The sequence below is a fragment of the Bos indicus genome, chromosome 15 (assembly GCF_029378745.1).
Source record: "Bos indicus isolate NIAB-ARS_2022 breed Sahiwal x Tharparkar chromosome 15, NIAB-ARS_B.indTharparkar_mat_pri_1.0, whole genome shotgun sequence".
Classification (NCBI taxonomy): Eukaryota; Metazoa; Chordata; class Mammalia; order Artiodactyla; family Bovidae; genus Bos; species Bos indicus.
This window is the reverse complement of record NC_091774.1, coordinates 33,138,891-33,156,119: the sequence shown is the minus strand read 5'-3', so window position 1 is coordinate 33,156,119 and position 17,229 is coordinate 33,138,891. Positions and strand designations below refer to the sequence as shown.

General features: G+C 39.9%; 1 long non-coding RNA gene across 4 annotated transcripts in view; it reads left to right on the top strand.

The window, feature by feature from the left end:
- Window positions 1-16,011, top strand: part of LOC109569655 (uncharacterized) — a 297,738-nt gene extending 281,727 nt beyond the window's left edge. For 2 of the 4 annotated variants that reach the window (XR_011570842.1, XR_011570843.1), the window contains one exon: window positions 13,344-16,011. This is a non-coding gene — a long non-coding RNA (uncharacterized lncRNA). The other 2 variants (XR_002182352.2, XR_002182351.2) reach the window with 2 other exon arrangements.
- The last annotated feature ends 1,218 nt before the right edge of the window (window positions 16,012-17,229 follow it).

Genomic DNA, 17,229 nt, shown 5'->3' with positions numbered 1-17,229 from the left:
GTAAGTTCTTGTTGTTGCTTGTTTTCAATGTTTGATTGCTCTCCAGATTTAGGGTCCCTGAAAGCAATGGGCTTTTCTTTTCTTCTTTTTCTCTCCTCTCTCTCTTTTTTTCTTTCTTCTCCTGCAGAAATTAATAATATCCCCTTCCCATCCTGCGGGTGATTCATAAAAGCAATTGCATTAGAAAGTGCTTCTCCGTTGCTGCTTGTAGCCTGGGTTAAAGATATCTGAAGTTGATCTGTGTGTGCCTGTTCGCAATACTGTAATATTTGGAAATGCATCTGCATTTGTGAAAATGATTTGTACTGATGATTCTTCCCTAGAAGAAACACTACATAGCTGGCTGATTGATTGTAATGATGATGAATTTGTCCCTGGACTGGCATGGATGTTTTCTTTGGGGATTTTTGTGCCTATTTGCTACTCATCAAGGGGAAGCACAGACCGAGTTTGGAATGAGGGTGTGGTCCGCCTGATTCAGCTTCCTTCCCGGCCCATCTCTGACTCCTGCCTCCTGCTCCTCCCCTCCCACCCTGGCTCCTCCGATCCTTCCTGAGACTGTCAGTGAAACGGCATCCACCTTTCTTTTCCCTTACTGCCTGTGTTGTGCTCCATCAGGTCAGAGACCACTCCCTGTGATCAAACTCATCACGTTTGTGATCTCAGCATATTTTCAATCCAACTGAAATCAACTCCTTTAGCTTCTTCCATCCTGGGATTATTCATCAACATAGTAAGAGCAATAATAATTCTGTATTTAGAAGTTCCTTAGCACATTGCATCTCTGAGAGTCTTACAGATGTTACTAATTAATCTTCACAACACCCCATCCAGGAGCGGTAAATATTAATAACCATAATAGAATATACACACACACGCACACGTGCACACACACACACACACACACACATATGCTAAGGACAGCAAAATAGTTCACTTATTTATCATGGTTCACTTGATACAGTAACTGATATTTTTGAGGCACCCATCATAGATACAATAATTAGAGATGTGCTTTTGTTAACAAAACCACTACCCACTTCTAGCGTACCCTTGGGTACTAAATAATTACCCACTTTGTGTGGTTATCTAGCTCACTAATTACCCACAGAAATTGGGGTCAGGTGTTAACTGCTTGAAATAAGTATCCTCTAAAGACATCGCTGAGTTGTATAGAGAAAATGATGTGTTCATAGCAAAACTTTGGTAAGTTACATATTTGTGTATCTTGGTAAACAGAGTGAATACAGACAGGGATAGATTAGCTCAGAGTGTGAAAATCATGCTGAGCCATTGCTGCAAATATACAGAGGTTTTGGAGAAGCTCAGGAAATGTCATTCTCTATCTACCTTTCCTTCGTGAAGATGATCACAATCGTGATTCCCATAATCTGGACTTCATATATGAGGACACTAAGACAATTGATGATTCTCCTTAGGAATGATTCATTTTGGTGTTACAGGGAGGCACCCAGTGAGTCAAAGATTTTTTTTGACAGCTCCACCCTTTATGATTATTCTAGCATGTTTCTTTTTCTGCATCAGTGTAGTGCAAACATCCTATTAGCCAAATCTGAAAAAGATTCTAACCCAGTCTCCAATCCCTGCCAGCCATCTCTTTCTCCTTCCCAGTAATGACAAAAAGAAAAAAAAAAAAAAAAAGGAAACCCAACACTGTGATTGTAGGTCTTTCCCTTTTTGCCTTGATTTGTTCTGCTTTCCTCTCTCCTCCTCTCCCTTCTTCCTCTCTCTGCATCTTCTTCTTGTTTGTGCTTTTTCTTCTTTTCCTTGGCATCCATCTGTGCTTCTGCAGGTCTCACAGAGACAAAGCACAATATCTTGAGTTGAGCACAAAGAAACCACCTTTTAAAAACATCAACTTGGAAGAAACCTGCATCATCAGCTACCTCCTTCCCTTCCTCGGTCTTTACAGAGCCTGGCATTATATTCAACACAGCACTGCCTGTTGTCTGCATGATTCTAGCCACAAAAACTGGGTGAAGGTGGCACCATACCCACTGTGTGTTCAGATAGGTAGAGACCCCAGTTTTCAAGGGACACCTGCTTTACAGGATCCTTGGGTAGCTGAGCTTTTAAGATGTGTGCCAGCAAAAATGATAGGAGATGCTCCCTTCGTCAGTTCAGGATGTCTTTCATTTTCTTCTTGTGCCACTTTTTTTCTGTCATCTGAATGATTACTTCTCATGATCAGGGGACTGTCAGCTGATCAATGAAGTGTGTATGGATCTGATGGACATTTGAGGAGAAATGCTTCAGGAGTAAGAAAAGATGTCTGCAGTAGAAGCAGAGGGTCAGGATGAGCTATAGTCACTGATACGTTCCCTTGGATTTGGAAATGAACTTAAGTGGTAAATTAGTACACAAGACAAACAGAGTCAATGTGTAAAGCACAGCCATTGAAAAGAAAGAGATTTTTAGCATTGTAGTCACCACATGCCTTAATGGAGTGTATACTTCAAATACAGATTTGAATCACTGCTCTTGTATCCCTCTAAATGTCAGTTTCAAAGAAGACCTTGGGCATTGTTGACTTTCTGTCCGTAAAGAAAACCCACCAAGATTCACCAAGTACATCACCTGCAGTCACACGCATACGTGTTTTAAATGCCCCTGGGATGTTGAACAATTAGGCAGAGAACTGCACTGTGGTCTCTTCTCTTCACTGCTCCCCTCCACCCCCCATTTTTTTTTTCTTTTAGAAAATGTGATACCTGATCTCTGGATCTAGCAGGGATGAGGGATTTTTTGTTTTTGGAGGTTTTTTTTTTTTTTTTTTTTGTATTTGTATAATACAATGTCTGGCCTTCCCCCTGACCTGCTGGTGTATTTTCGGTCTCATTAGTAGTCAGAGAGAAGCCCTAGTGCATCCGGTGCTGGGAGTCAGGTCTGAGACACAGGACAACAGAGAGAGGGAGCGGGCGAGAGGATATTAGAAGAGAGGCTTGTCTCCAAGATATGGAAGGAAGTGAGAAATGACAGGACTGCAAGCTTTGTATGCAGGAGCCTGGCAGGGCGGGGGGGAGCAGCGAGGAGCACAAAGTGGGTTCTCAGAAGCCCTAGAAGAGCTAAAGGTGATTAGAAGGGGATATTGATTCCTTATTCTGCCAGCGATTTAAGCAGGCATGCGAGGAATCCGCACCATGGTTGCAAAAGGAGACCCACTGCCTCCTGTAACCAGACACTCAGGCTTTCCAGGAGCCCAGCGAGAGCCGAGAAGAAAGGGGGCAGTGTGGTCTAGGAAAATTCAACTTGTCGCTGATTTGTGCCTGATGCTCGCTGTCCGTCAGCAGCCTCCCTTACAATCTTTATTTCCTCTCTCTCCCCCCTTTTTTTTTTTTCTTGCCTTCTCCTTCTTCACTGAAGCCTAGGGGAGCCAGTAAAGATTAAATGTGCTTTCTCAAAGGCAGCCACTTCATGCTGCTATGTCGAAAAGGCCATTATTATTATTATTATTTTAATAGTAAAAGAAGAAGGGAGAGAGGTTGAAAGAGAGAGAGAGAAGCTAGGTAGGATGATGACGGACTAGCTTTTCCGAGAGGAAAAGGGAAGGGAGAGAAAAAGCAGAGACCCTGAACGGAGGATTGTGCCTGAGGAGAACCTACGGAGGTGAGAAAAAAAAGTTGTCTTGAAGATTGGGGTGGGGGGAGATGCTGAACAACCCTGTACAGCAGGAAAAGAGACATAATTTAGCTGTCTTGCTGGTATGATTCTATTTTGGAAGGGGTGGGGGGGTGGGGACAGGGGTGGGGGGGATCCTGGAGCTTTAACGGTTTTTAGTTGCATATGGAAATACATACAAAATACTTAGCATTTTTCCTAAGTGCCCCAGGCCCCCCTCCAGTTCCTTCCTATCAGGGGCTGCTTTGTCATTCTCTTTGACTAGCCAGCCATCTACCTGGCTCAGGCTGGAATAAAAGAAGAAAAAGAAAGAAGGACAGGAGAGAAACAAGAAAGAAAAAAAGGGGGAAGAAAAAATGTTAAAAGAGCCATCTTCCCACCCACTTCCCCTCCCTTTCGTTTCATTTTTTTTTTTTTTTTTGGAGGCGGCACTGGGAGCCGTCCCCGCACAGAAAAGCCCAGTTTCCAGGCAGATGGGGGAAGCGCCGATCTAGCAGGTACAGAACCAGTAGCTGTCTGCGAAGATGGAGGGGAATTATGCTTCGGATTCCTCTGAAATATTGGCAAAAGGCTTCAAAGGATCCGCAGTGGGAGCGGGGCGGGGGAGATGCGCCTCCCTGGCTGGCGCCCACCCCTTCCCACTCCCCTCGACCGAGTGACAGCCTGGTGCTGGCTCGGGGTGGTTTGGCCTTGGCTTCAGCCAAGCAGCTGATGCACAGGAGGCCTGTTCGCAGGACTGGCAAAGTGCACGCTAAAGAAAGAAGGAGGAAATTTTGAAAAGCAACCCTGGGGAGGGTTCATTCTTATGAAAACATTTAAAAAAATTTTTTTAACTGAATATTCTCAAAATTTGATCAGTCCCAGCCCTTCTCTCCACTCCCACCGAATTGTCCCCTACCTCCCCTCGTCAAAGCATAAACTACAGAGTTACAGTCTCTAGATTTGGTGTATCGCTTCCTGCCCCCGCCTCCCCCTCCCCGCCCAGTTCTCGGTCCTCTATTGAAACACCTCGCCCAGGCGAGCGCCCTGCAGCTCACATTTCCCCCCCTGGCTCGGATGGTGCTACGGGAGCTGCAGCCTGACTCCACTTCCAATGGGTGAGTTTAAAACGCTATTCGTATTTATACTTTCCAAGCCTCCAAATCCTCCTCCTCGGTCTTCTTCTAAAAACCCAATTTGGATGGTTTTGCATGCGGCATGTTCGCCCGGGGGAAAGAGATGCCTCCGATTTTCTTTACCGTCCTTAGGGCTAGTTGTAAATTAAAGCTTTGAAGAGACGTTCAATCCTGACTGTAGACCGTGGTTTGCAAAACATGGGCATTTCTAAGTCTATTCATACTATTTTCCATTTTACTAAACTCTTTTGCCCAAAGCTCCAAAGAGTTTTCTCTGATAGACTGGCGATTGTGTGTTCAGGTATGTATATGCGCCCACAGACCCTGCGTCTGTGTGCCTGTATCTAAGTGGAATCCAGATACTGTGGACGAGGGCTACTTAAGAGAGTGAGGGAATATTCTGCCACCTGTTTGTTGTCTTTTAGTCAACAACCTCGAGCACAAACTGCTTGTCATTCCTGTTTTGCTTTGTTTTGTCTCAAGAAAGAACAATTTAGCGCGCGCCTCTCAATCCCTGAGACCCTAACTTGTGATGTTTACCGTTTAAATCCACGGGTTAGGCTCTTGGGAGCTGCGAGTCGCGCCCTTGCATCCTGGAAATTTGGTGGAACTTTTTTTCTTTGAAGCAAAAACAAAAGAAAAGAAAGTTGGTCCGAAGTGCCTGAGTGCACCTCTGAGGTTTTCATTGTTAGGTGGGATCAGGTGATCAGGAAAGTGGCAGCTCCTGGATTTCTGTTAAAGTAGGTACATATTCCGTGATAATAGCGTGCTAGCTGCGATGTGTATGCATGTATATTATTAATGCCCGAGGCTTGTGGAACTCACCTATCCTGGTCTATTCCTTGAGAGCAACACGCAGTACTATCCGAGCGTAACAAGAACAGCTCAGTACCTGGTGCTTGACCTCAGAACATGTCAGCTGAAGTCCCAGCATGCCCCATGCCTCCAACTTTTCAACTCAACAGTTAATCTTAAAACTGTGCCCAATTAAAATGGGCATGTGGCTAGAGTATATATTCAGTGCCCACACATGCATCATATATGGCTGGGCAGTGAACACACAGACACAGGTAGGGGTGAACCAATAGTGTGAGCTAAAATAGCAATAAGCTAAACACTCTACTCTTACTAGACTTGCTAGGATGGAATTTATGGTGTTAACCAAGATTAAATTTGTATTACTTTGTTAGATTTTAAAAAATAAAACAGATATAGCCTCCTTGCTTGGCATTTATTTTAAGAGGTTATACACAATAAGCTTAAAAGTAATAGAGATTGCAAATGTATTTTCTAAACATATAAAAGAAAAAATAATAGGAGATATGTATTTTTAAACATGTAAAAGGAAACAATGCACACAAAATTATTGTATCCTATAGAAGTTGTCAGTGCCTATACTTTATTTAAAAATTGGGGAAAAACTGATCAGGATTTCAAAAAAATTGATCCAACAAAGTTATTTATAACACTAACCTATACAGTTAAAATAATCTCTCAAGGTAATGGTTAGCATTACCCAATTTGCAGTTTTTAACTTTTCATACCATAATAATCTCAGTGATTTAGATCTGTCTCACGGTTAGAGAAACAGTAACTTACCTTTCCTTTGTTATGAAAAATTCCAATATACAATTTCATTTAAACCATTTTAGTATTCTTGGGGCAACATTTGTCTTCTATTTTTGGAAACCACCTAAATCAACCCTGACTTCAAATGCTTTCTTCTTTTGAAGACTTTATTTCAGTTATAACCTCAATTTATACATGTTGTCGAAGGTTAAGGAAATTGTTCTTTTTCTGCTTTTCTTTTTTTAAGAGTTTATTGCCATTTTAGAAACTGACTCCAAATCGCAGTCAAGAAACCATTTTGTATCAGAAAACTGAATCGAGAAAATGAATTGTGCAACAATAGCATTGTGCCTTTTGTTGAAACCTTCTAGTAGATGTAATATTTAAATATTACTTTCCAGCCTTTGATGGCCTGAATATATTTTGAAGAAAAGAGCTATTTGATTTTCAAGTTATCTTTTGGTTTTTATACAATAGATTAATGCTTTTCCCCCATCTTAGCTGATATGTATGCATAGGCATTTGGAAATTATGGAAGGACATCTATTTAACTTACGGATATATATTACCACTTGATTCATATCAAGTATTTGCCAAATATTTGGTACTTTTGGAAGTCAAAATATATCTACATCTTATTCTATGAAAATATATGCGGGGATCAATAAAAGCACACTAGATGTGATTCTTCTATGATTTTTAAATGATAATAGCATAGTAATTTAATACTAGTGATACAATTTCTATTCCAAGACACTCTTTCAGTTTTTTACATGTTTTCAAGTGGGTTGCTCATGTCCTGAGGTTGCTATCATACGATTGATCACACAGGCAATCAGGAGTGCATAACGACACATGAGATTTTATATTTCAGCAGGGAACTGCTTCAGTGTAAGGGCAGGTTTCTCAACACCCCTTCTTCCTCACGGAGCCCATCAGTGAAGTTCAGTGAAATGAATAACATAATTGGTGGTTGGTTCAATCACTACCAGTCTAGACTAGCCCAGACGCATCAATTAGAGGGGGCTGTCTTTTAAAGGGAGAGTGCCACCGAAACAAGCAGGGCATTATTGATACTGATCTTTAAAAGTGCAAATCCAGCTTGGCAGATAAAAAAAAAAATAAGGCGGAGAAATGAAGGGGGGGAGTGCGTTGTGGGAAGAAAAGAGAAAGAAGTGAACTGGAGCTTTCGGGACACAGGACAGGAAGCTTGAGAGAAAAGCAGGGAATAATGAGTGAAATGCAATGCAGCACTTCCTTGCAACACACAGTTACAATTCAGTTCACAGGGCACACTGGTTCACCGTATTTTTAACTAGATTCCCCCCTACTTTTTTTTTTAATTCCTTTTTTGCCCCTCTTTCCAAAGTGCCAGCTTAAAACCAATGCAGTTGGAAATTTAACAGCTCTAGGAAGCTCTAGTGAGAATAAAGCCAAGTAAGACGAACCAGCCAAAACTCCTTTTGCAGCAGTTTTCCCCAAAAGAAAAACATGGAAGATGTTTATTTTTCGAGTCTCTTATTCAACCTTTTTTAAAAAGAAAAAAATCAAGTGTTCAAGTGAACAGGACTCATTTAAATCCAGCACCTGGGAACTAATTTTATGGGCAAGACACCTTTAGGTAAACAGCTCATAGTTTTCTGTTGAATATAGTAAAATTGTGAAGAATGTAACAAAAGGCTCTGCTAATTTGGTTGGTTTTTTTCTTTCTTCTTTTTTTGGGGGGGATGGATAAAAGACAGATGATTTAGAAAGCATTAAGAACACATCAAGCCCCAGGGAAAGAAAATGTTTGATTGGTATTAATTAAAACACTGCTAATATATTCTAATAAAATCAAATTTAACATTCTAAACTAATCCGCTTGGTATGTCAAAGGGAAAGAAAAGTATTGTCTTATTTGCATCTCTGCAATCCAAATGCATTTGCTCATTCAGCAGAATTAATTTTTATCACCAGCCTGTTTAATCTCCTCACAGATTTAGCCAAACTTATTCTTTCAAACTAAAAAGGATCAAAGTAGGGAATCCATAAAGGTATTGGGAAGACTAGTGACTGTATTTAGTACTGGCTTTATATTACGACGTGTTTTTTCGTCTTCATTCGCTTTAATGGGGTTTGGAGGAAAACGGTCTGCAGTGAGAATGATGAATGGTTAATTTTTCCTTTCTCTCCTACCTACTGGGTTATTTAGGAATTCCAGTTGCCAAATTATATGAGTAGCATTTATTTACAGGAATAATGTTGTTCTATTGATTAATATCTCATGTATTTCTAACTTTAGTATCTTATTTATTACAAATTCTTAATGAAAAAAAAAAAAAAGACTCTTAAACAAGAGACCAATTGCCTTTTCTCAAGAAAGTGGAGAGGTGAATGTAAAATTTTCTTCACTAAGAACTGAGTTCTTTGTTTCCTTTTTTAAGTCAAAATTTCTATAGAAAAAGTCATACTTTCATAAAATGGAGAGTTTTACGTTCTTTATTGTTAAACTCTCACAATGGGTAAAATTGTCCCAAAATGACATCATACCCAAAATGTTTCTCCTTTTATTAGTCTCCCATGACTGTGATATCATATGTAAATATGTGCCTCACACACAAAATGAATGGGCCATAAATATCGAGTACCACATTTGTATATTTCAAAAACGAGGAATCCTGCACACTCTCCAGGAGATGTAAAACCACTGACTCAACCACTGACGATACTGCCTCTTGCTCCATTGCCTTTTTCAGTTCTTGGATGTAAAAGAGCAGTCGCAGTTCGGTTTCACATGTATTGTTCTATAATCCAGGCAATAAATGCTAATTAGTAATGCTCAAGGATCCGACCATTCAGAGTAATTATCATAATTTACTTCTTCCTTGTTAAAGACATTCCTTGCTGATTAAAAAAAAAATTAAATCATGATTTTACCATTGCACTGCAGTGGAAATACACTGGAGAGGTGTTCAAGGTATAGGAATTATCACTCTGGCTGCATTTGAAGTCACCGACATGTGCCTCTTAGGTTATTCCAAATGGAATTGCAACTAGATTTCGGAAAAGAAATTCATGTAAATGCACAAAGTTTTGCATGTGCACCAAGAATGTATGATTGTATTTTACAAACCCCAAGGCTCCTCCTTCCCCGCCCACCCCCTTTTCTAAAACCACTTACTGAGCAGAACAAAGGAAGCTGCTAACTATAGAGGCATCATTAAGTATGAACAGCAACAGCGTGATAAAGTATGTGATATGACAACATATTTCATTGCACAAAAGTGCAGATAATTAAATAATTCAATAGTAACCCTGGCTAATTAGGAGAAAGATCTTTAAGGAGGAATCAAGAAAATGGATCCAATCAACTTGAATAATATGCTCCATTCTCCAAGATCACAAATATATATTTGGTTATTTGCTGATTGATTGATTGATACAGGAAGATGAGGACAAAAGCCTATTCTTCAAAATGGAACTTTGATCTGATGTCCTCTTTAGGACAAATTAGCCATATGTTTTAACAGAGCAGAATTGAATCCAGGGCTCTGTTTTCAGTCCAAGGTGTAATCTGCCATTCGTTTGCACACTTATTTTAACAATTGAAAAGCTTTTCATATCATTGCCTCCAAATATGTATGTAGCCTTCACCGCATTTTCTAATGAGGCTCTTGTTTAAGTTTGTTTCTTATTTCTTGAAGCGAATAAGGATCCTCTAAGGAACAGAATAAATAACCATGCGATCATTCTCTTTGGACCCTACCCCCTTGCTTTTTCCATTAAGGTAACATTCCCAATGTTCATTGTTTGTTGGTTCTTTAAAGAAGAGCTTCAGCTTTTACATGAGGGTTGAAAGCACATTAGAGAAATAATTCCCTTTGGATACTATACAGAAGGAGCCACCTGCAAAATGTTGATGCTGTTATTGAAATCTCAAGTGGAATCAGCTTTCAAAAAATTAGATATTAGATACATCCGATATAATTTGCAATGTGTAATTATACTAATGTGCATATAGTTGTGTGTTGCTTTACATGTTGCCTACTTGAGATTTTTTTTTTTCCCTTGGGCATTTCTCCTCATTTGAAATGATTCCTGAGTAGAATGTTTTTAAAGTCAGCTTTTATTTTAAAGTCAGCTTTTATTTTTTAAATTCCTTATTAATTAATAAAAGAAGCAAAGAACTCCATGTTCTCATGTAAGAATGAATGTGTCTGACCTAGATGTTGGAAATTAACCGTCACTAAAAGGCTGATTGTTGTGCATACTTACATTATTTATAAAATATTTGCTGCTCTTTACTGATTTAGTCTTCATCTTGACTTTGGACAACTTGAAGTAATGGAGAATATTAGAATCGTAAATCTTATTCATAAGAAATCCATTTCCTTTATTAGAATAATGAGATAAAATGCCAGGGAAATGGCCTTAGGCAGAGATAGTAATTTTAATTTCATCAAAGTAATCAAAATCATAACAAAAACAACTTCTTTTCTGTTTTTCCTCCACTTTGGGTGGCACATGATGAATAATTGAAACTCTGGCTCTAGTCGTTTATGCACTAACATCACCTTCCTTTATGGTATCTCGATATGGTGTCTCCTGAACTGGAGAGCCCACCACACCAAGGTGTTGGCCCCTGAAGATCTAGCTGTTAAGGGAAAACCCAGGCAGAGCAACAGCAACTGACTGGTCAGCCTGGCGCTCGGCGCTTGCTACGTGCTCAGCAGGTGTAGATGCTCCTGAGGCAAGTTTGGAGAACTGTCACCATCAGATCACAGAGGGACCCCGAGGAAGCCAATGCAAGGGCCCCAATTTATGCTTACATGTTCAGGAGACAAAAAGGGTTCCAAGGGAGGCTCATGTTGAGATGATACAAGATATTACTCATTCCAATTAAGTAGTCACAGGTCCCAAAGAAAGCTGATTTGTTAAACCTTTGACTCATACTAGGCACCTAGAATACAGTGCTTTGCATATTTATACTGTTTATTCCTCAAAATTCATTTTGATGATGGGGTCCACATTGTAGAAGAGACATTATGCATGGGCTACATCTGTGCAACACCAAAGCAATACATTGATTTAGTTTTCATCTGATCATGTACACAGGGGCTTTGCATTATTAGCTACCTAAAGGAGTTTCTCAAAAATTGTGTGAAACGTCCTTCCTTGCTACAGTAGCATTTTTGTTGATTCACAAATGTATCGTACACATGTATCAAAACCTTAACACCCCATCCTCCCATTCTGTGTTCACAAAATAATCAGTTCCAAAATCTATGTTTATTTAGTCACTCATCCAGGATCATTCATTGCGTGTTTCATCAGAACGGAAAAATACCTATTAATAATATTTTAACACTAGGTTGTTTTACGGGTTTTCAGAAATATATGTATCCTATACCTGTTAGGTATTAGGAATAGTATTAGGTATAGTATTTCTAGGTATACTATACCTAGGAAAAGAACCAACATTTTCAGTGTATCCAAAGGGTTTAGTGCTGAAAGAGAAACGTTTCGGAGTAAATCCCTTTTGGTGTACCTAATTCATTATGCATCTTCATTGTGCTAACATAATGAAGAGGTTGACAATAAAGGCCTTAGTTAATTTAAAATCCACCTGCAAAGTATATTTCATTCATAAAAACTTTTGTAGAATAAAAGAAGCATTAATACAGCTCTTCCCAAATATCCTTATCTGTAAAATGAGTGTGTTGGATTAGTTGGTCTCTAAAATCTTTTCCAGCGGGGAATTTTGGTAAACGATTCTTATAGAGGTGTAAGAACAACTTCAGGACATTTGTACCAACAGCTGCCCTTTAAAGTTATATTTGATCCCACCTCCAGGTGCTGTATTTACTAACATATTTTGCCTTGATGCTAAAACTGTAAAGACTGAAGTTCATTTTCAGGAAGGGCAGGGATGGAAAAGAGGAACAGCCGAAGAACGAAAAAAGCTACCCAGTGGGAGAAGGAAATTCTTGATCTGAGACCTAAGCCCATTTCCTTCAACATTAACATAGAAGAAGCCCAGACAAGCACCTGCCTTTCTATTTTAAGACCAGAAGGACTATTCTTTAGTCTTTCTGCCTTCATTAATTGCTCGTAGTATCCTTTGGTTTGTTTTTTTTTTCCCCCATTGGGTTGACATCTTCGAGTTTCATATATTCCCCTTTTCACTTGATTTTTGAATCATGTTACTATCCCCTTCAAAAGCCTACAGTAGTTATATTAACATGCCACCCTCCCCCAATTAAACCTTAACACATTCAAAGCCTCCTGAAAATTGCCCCACCCACTGTTTCAAACCACTCGGAATGTATAACCTCTTCTCGAATTAAGCGAGCCTGCTCTTATCAGGTCCATGAATATTCTCTCACCCAAGCTTTTCTTCTCTGCACACTCTGCCTCTCACCTCTTGTACATTTCAGAAATCTTTCTTTTCTTTCTCACTCTCCCTCCTTTCTCCTTCATTCTTTCTCTGCCTTTCCCTTCCTTCCTCCCTGTCTGCCTTTTGTGGTTCCTTTCATTCTTTCTTTCAGTGGGTACCATGTGTCCTGCTCTGAGCTAGGCACTAGAAATACAAAGACACACACAAGGAATTAACATTGACTCCTAGCCGTTCTCTGTTCACTCCTGCGTTGCAGAAGTGTGCTGTACCCACAGTTATTTTATTTTGCATTTAGTCTTTAGATTTAGTTGAATGTGTCCTTAATGTCCTGTGTTCTTTTGTTGTTTTCCTCCGTGTCTTATTTCAGTAAGTTGCCTGTTGGATAAAACCTGAAGCTTTTCTTACGGAGTGCTTTCTCCCCAGGCAAGGAGCATGGCGCTCTCTCACACACTCCCGAACAATGCTGTTGCTTGACTGATTCCCAAACAAGGTGAACAGTGAGAAAGCTCCATTTTTCTCGTGATGCAGCATTTCACTCATAGTTGGAAATAGCCTGGCCCTCAAAGTATCGTAACATTCCTTTATTTGTAGCAAAGAGTCAATGTGATAACCTTCTGTGACGTGTTCTGTTATTTTTTTAGTCGTCTCCGTGTTCCTTTCAGCTGGTCCTATAGTCCCCCTTCCTCAGGAATGTCTTCCCAGTGAAACAACACAGACTGCAGAAACCTGTCCCGATGGATGCTAAAGCCAACTGCGAAGTGGAAACAAAGAACAGCATCACCTGAAGACGTCTCTCCTGCCAGTCAGCACACCCAGATGCTGCAGTTTTCACCCAGTAGCATCTCAGAACAAGAGGCAAGCTTTTCAAGAAACAGAAACCCTTAAGAAAGCTATCTAGATCTCGAATGAGCAAGGACTTTCCCTTCCTCATGTGTATTCCTCTGTTTGTATTTAAATTCTGTGTGACCTTCATTTTTTTAAAAACTTTTTTTTCTAGTATGACTATGCTTATTAATACGCTAATTTTTAAAATAGAAAATTGTTCGTGCCAGAGGTCGGTTGCATGTTAGCCACACACAGAGTTTGACCTTAAAAGAATGACTTAAAGAATATTGAGTTCTTTTGCAATCACAGAATAGTAGGAGGCAATACAAAGGATAAAATGATGATGGGAACTCAGAATGTGTCATCGAAATACAGTACCCACTGACACCAAACAACCAGCCTTCTTATCAGGCAAGCTAGGTTCTGTGAGACATAGTCACTGCCTCTAAGGAGTTTAAACCTAGTTAAACAGAAGCACATAAACTTTTGAAAAGAGAAGTAACAGATCAAGTCAATTCATAAGAGCAAAATGAAAGATATAAGCAAGGAGCTCGGAGGAAGTCCACTTAGGCGGGGCAAACTGGTTTGTCTAGGGAAGAAAGTTCCTAAAGGAAGGAAATACAAGGTGAATTTTAAAGGATGTTAAAGATTTATATAAATGGGAAGGAAGAACATAGAATCCTTTCTATAGATGCACTATTGCGAGCAAAGTCAGAGAGGAAGGCATCTACCTGGTGATTTCAGGAAATTATGAATGCACAGGTCCAGTTGACCAAATCCCAGACTTCCATTGCCAATCTATATGTACATACATGGTGAAGACTTTACACACATACTTCCCCTTGCCCACCTCAGGTGTAGACCGGAATTACAATCATATTTCTTCCATTAAAATAAGTGAGCGTGATTGATGATAGTATGAGGATTTGTGATTTTTCTGTTAGCCTAATAACAGTGGATATTTATTGAGTTCTCCCTACATGTTAAGCATTTTATATAGTAATTCTCTTAAGCTTCACAACAACCCTGCAAAATAGATATTATTTTGTATTTCCATTTTACATAAAGAAACCTGAGGTTTAAGTAACTTGCCAAACTGCTACATACAGGGTTCACAATCAGGACTGTGATTTCAAAGCTCATGATCTAAGGCACTAAGCCACAGTGTTCCAAGTTTGTAATTTTGCCACTTCTGTATTCCTTGATATTTTTCTCTGGTAGACACATAGCTATTTTCTTTAATTATCTTCTCAAAATTTTCAGTTTTCTGGTTGAACTAGCATGGTGGAATGTATTTTCATGACAGAAATGGAAGCTACTGGGGAACAGAGTTTATCAGCATTTTAAGCTTTTTTTGGACCAGACTCTGAGGAGACTGTTAGCTTTGGTCAGCATGAAATCTTAACTTCTTGAGAACAAAAACAGGGGGTGGGGAGAGCTTAAAGGTCATCTATTGCAATGTTCTTTCCTACAGATGTGATAAACCTGTAAAGATAGAGCAACTTACAAAAGATCGCTCATTGGAATATAACAACTAGATCCAGAAACCATGCCCTCAGAGGCTCTTGAACTACACCACCCTGCCTAAATGAAGCATGAGCTTGAATTTCACCAATGGAAACATTCTGTCTGGGTGATCAAGGAGCACCATACCAAGTACATTGCTTCACTTTTGGCTACCTCTTTGGCTTTTCACTTCAATGTGAAAAATAGATAGTTGTGAACTCACATCTTTAGTTTCAAAAACTGTCAATGGTCTAGCCGCAAAGAACACACAGCAGCCCAAGTTATGTGTACAATGTCTTCACTGATATTCTCAAGTTACTTGGCATTCTTCCTTCACCTAAACCAGTCAGATCTTCTAATGAGCATTTTCTTAACCAAATTTATACACAGTATATAGTCATAAGAGTTTCTGCATGAATGTTTAAACATGTCTGTTTTGATAGTGTTTATGGTTTTTGAAAATATCAATGGTTATTTGCTATTTTAATTGTCAGTTATCCATATAACTAACCCAAGAATACTTCAGCCATAAAAAAATAGAATTAAGGAAATCTTAGTCTTCTATACTAGCCCCTTTGCCTTTAGTTGGCACTTAGTAATAATTAATAAAGTGGTCTACTGGAGAATACAGAGGTTCAAAACGCAATTTTGTCTTGAAGGAGTCAGTTGAACTGTGTCTACTTGAGAGCAAGCATCTAGACATTTGGAAGGACCTGAATATTTGACTGTTGTCAATTTCCACTTAGCTATCCGGCTTTGGCGCACTTAGACCTCCTGGTGGCTCAGGTCGTCCTATTTTCAAAATGATGATCATTGGCCATCTCTCACACAGTGCTCATTAAGGGAGTTCATAAATAAACAGGTGGTTTTCTTTTTTAAGCATAGCCAAGCACAAAATGTGACTCTGTTGACATTTTATGAGACTTTGTCATATGTCCCCTGAACCCCCAATAAAAGCAATGTTGCATCAACTGTGAACTTGTGTTGATTTCTTGGAAGAGTATGCTCTCACAATTTGGGTGTTTTCTCTAGTGTATATCAAAGCTAGTTTCAGGATCTATGAGGAGCAAATAATCTGATATGATGGGAAATTTTCAATTTCAAAGCAATTTCTAAATAATCCCACATTGCCCTTAATAGACAGCACAGTCATCTACTCATAAGTCAGAAACCAAAGTGTGATCCTTATCTTTTTCTCTTCCCACCTGTCAAGACCAATCAGGTGAATCTCTGGTTTTTCTGTCTTTCCATTTTTAAATGTGTCTTCATCCTCCACCTGTTTAAGACAACCGTCATATCACCTGGACTACTGTCTCATGCCTCCAGTTTCTCCCTTTCACGCTGCCAAATAGCACCCAGGGAAATCCATCTAAACCACAGATATGATCATATCGTTCCACAGTTTCAAACTTTTCGCTGGCTTCCCATTGCCCTTTAACCATTGTTACATCTAAGCCCTTCCTAGCCCGGTTCCTGGCCCCAACGTCCTTCTCTGGACTCCCCATGTCCCACCGCTTTTGTAGGCCCTTGCCACACATCTATGCCATTTCTTAACGCCCTTGTTCTCTTCTGGGCTTTCTCACACACCTGCACCTTCTGCTTGGTACTCCATCACCCCTTCCAGACTCCATCTCTTGTCCTTCAGGTATCATCCTAGAAATCGCTTCCTTTGGAAGTCTTCACTTCAACCCTAAGACTAGCTTATTCACCTAGGTGCTTTCATAGCATTCTGTTCTTACCATATATTAGTGCTTATCACCCAGGTTATGAGAACTTAGGTAGCAATCTCCTCAATTTGAATGTGATATTCTAGAGCTGCCTTGTCCTGTAAGGTAACCACTTGCCATATATAGCTGCATTAATTTAATATTAAGTAAAATTTTAAATTCAATTTCTCAGGTGCACTGGCTAAATCTCAAGTGCTCAGGATCCACCTGTGTCTAGTGGCTACCGTGTTGACTGGCACAGATACAGCACAAGTCCATCCTTGAGAAAGTTGTATTGGACAGGGGTGCGTGTGTGCTCAGTCATGTCCAACTCTGCGACCCCATGGACTGTAGCCCACCAGGCTTCTTTGCCCCTGGGACTTTCCAGGCAAGAAACACTGGAGTGGGTTGCCATTTCCTACTGCAAGGGATCTTCCCAACCCAAGAATCAAACCCCAGTCTCTTGCGTCTCCTGCACGGACAGGTGGGT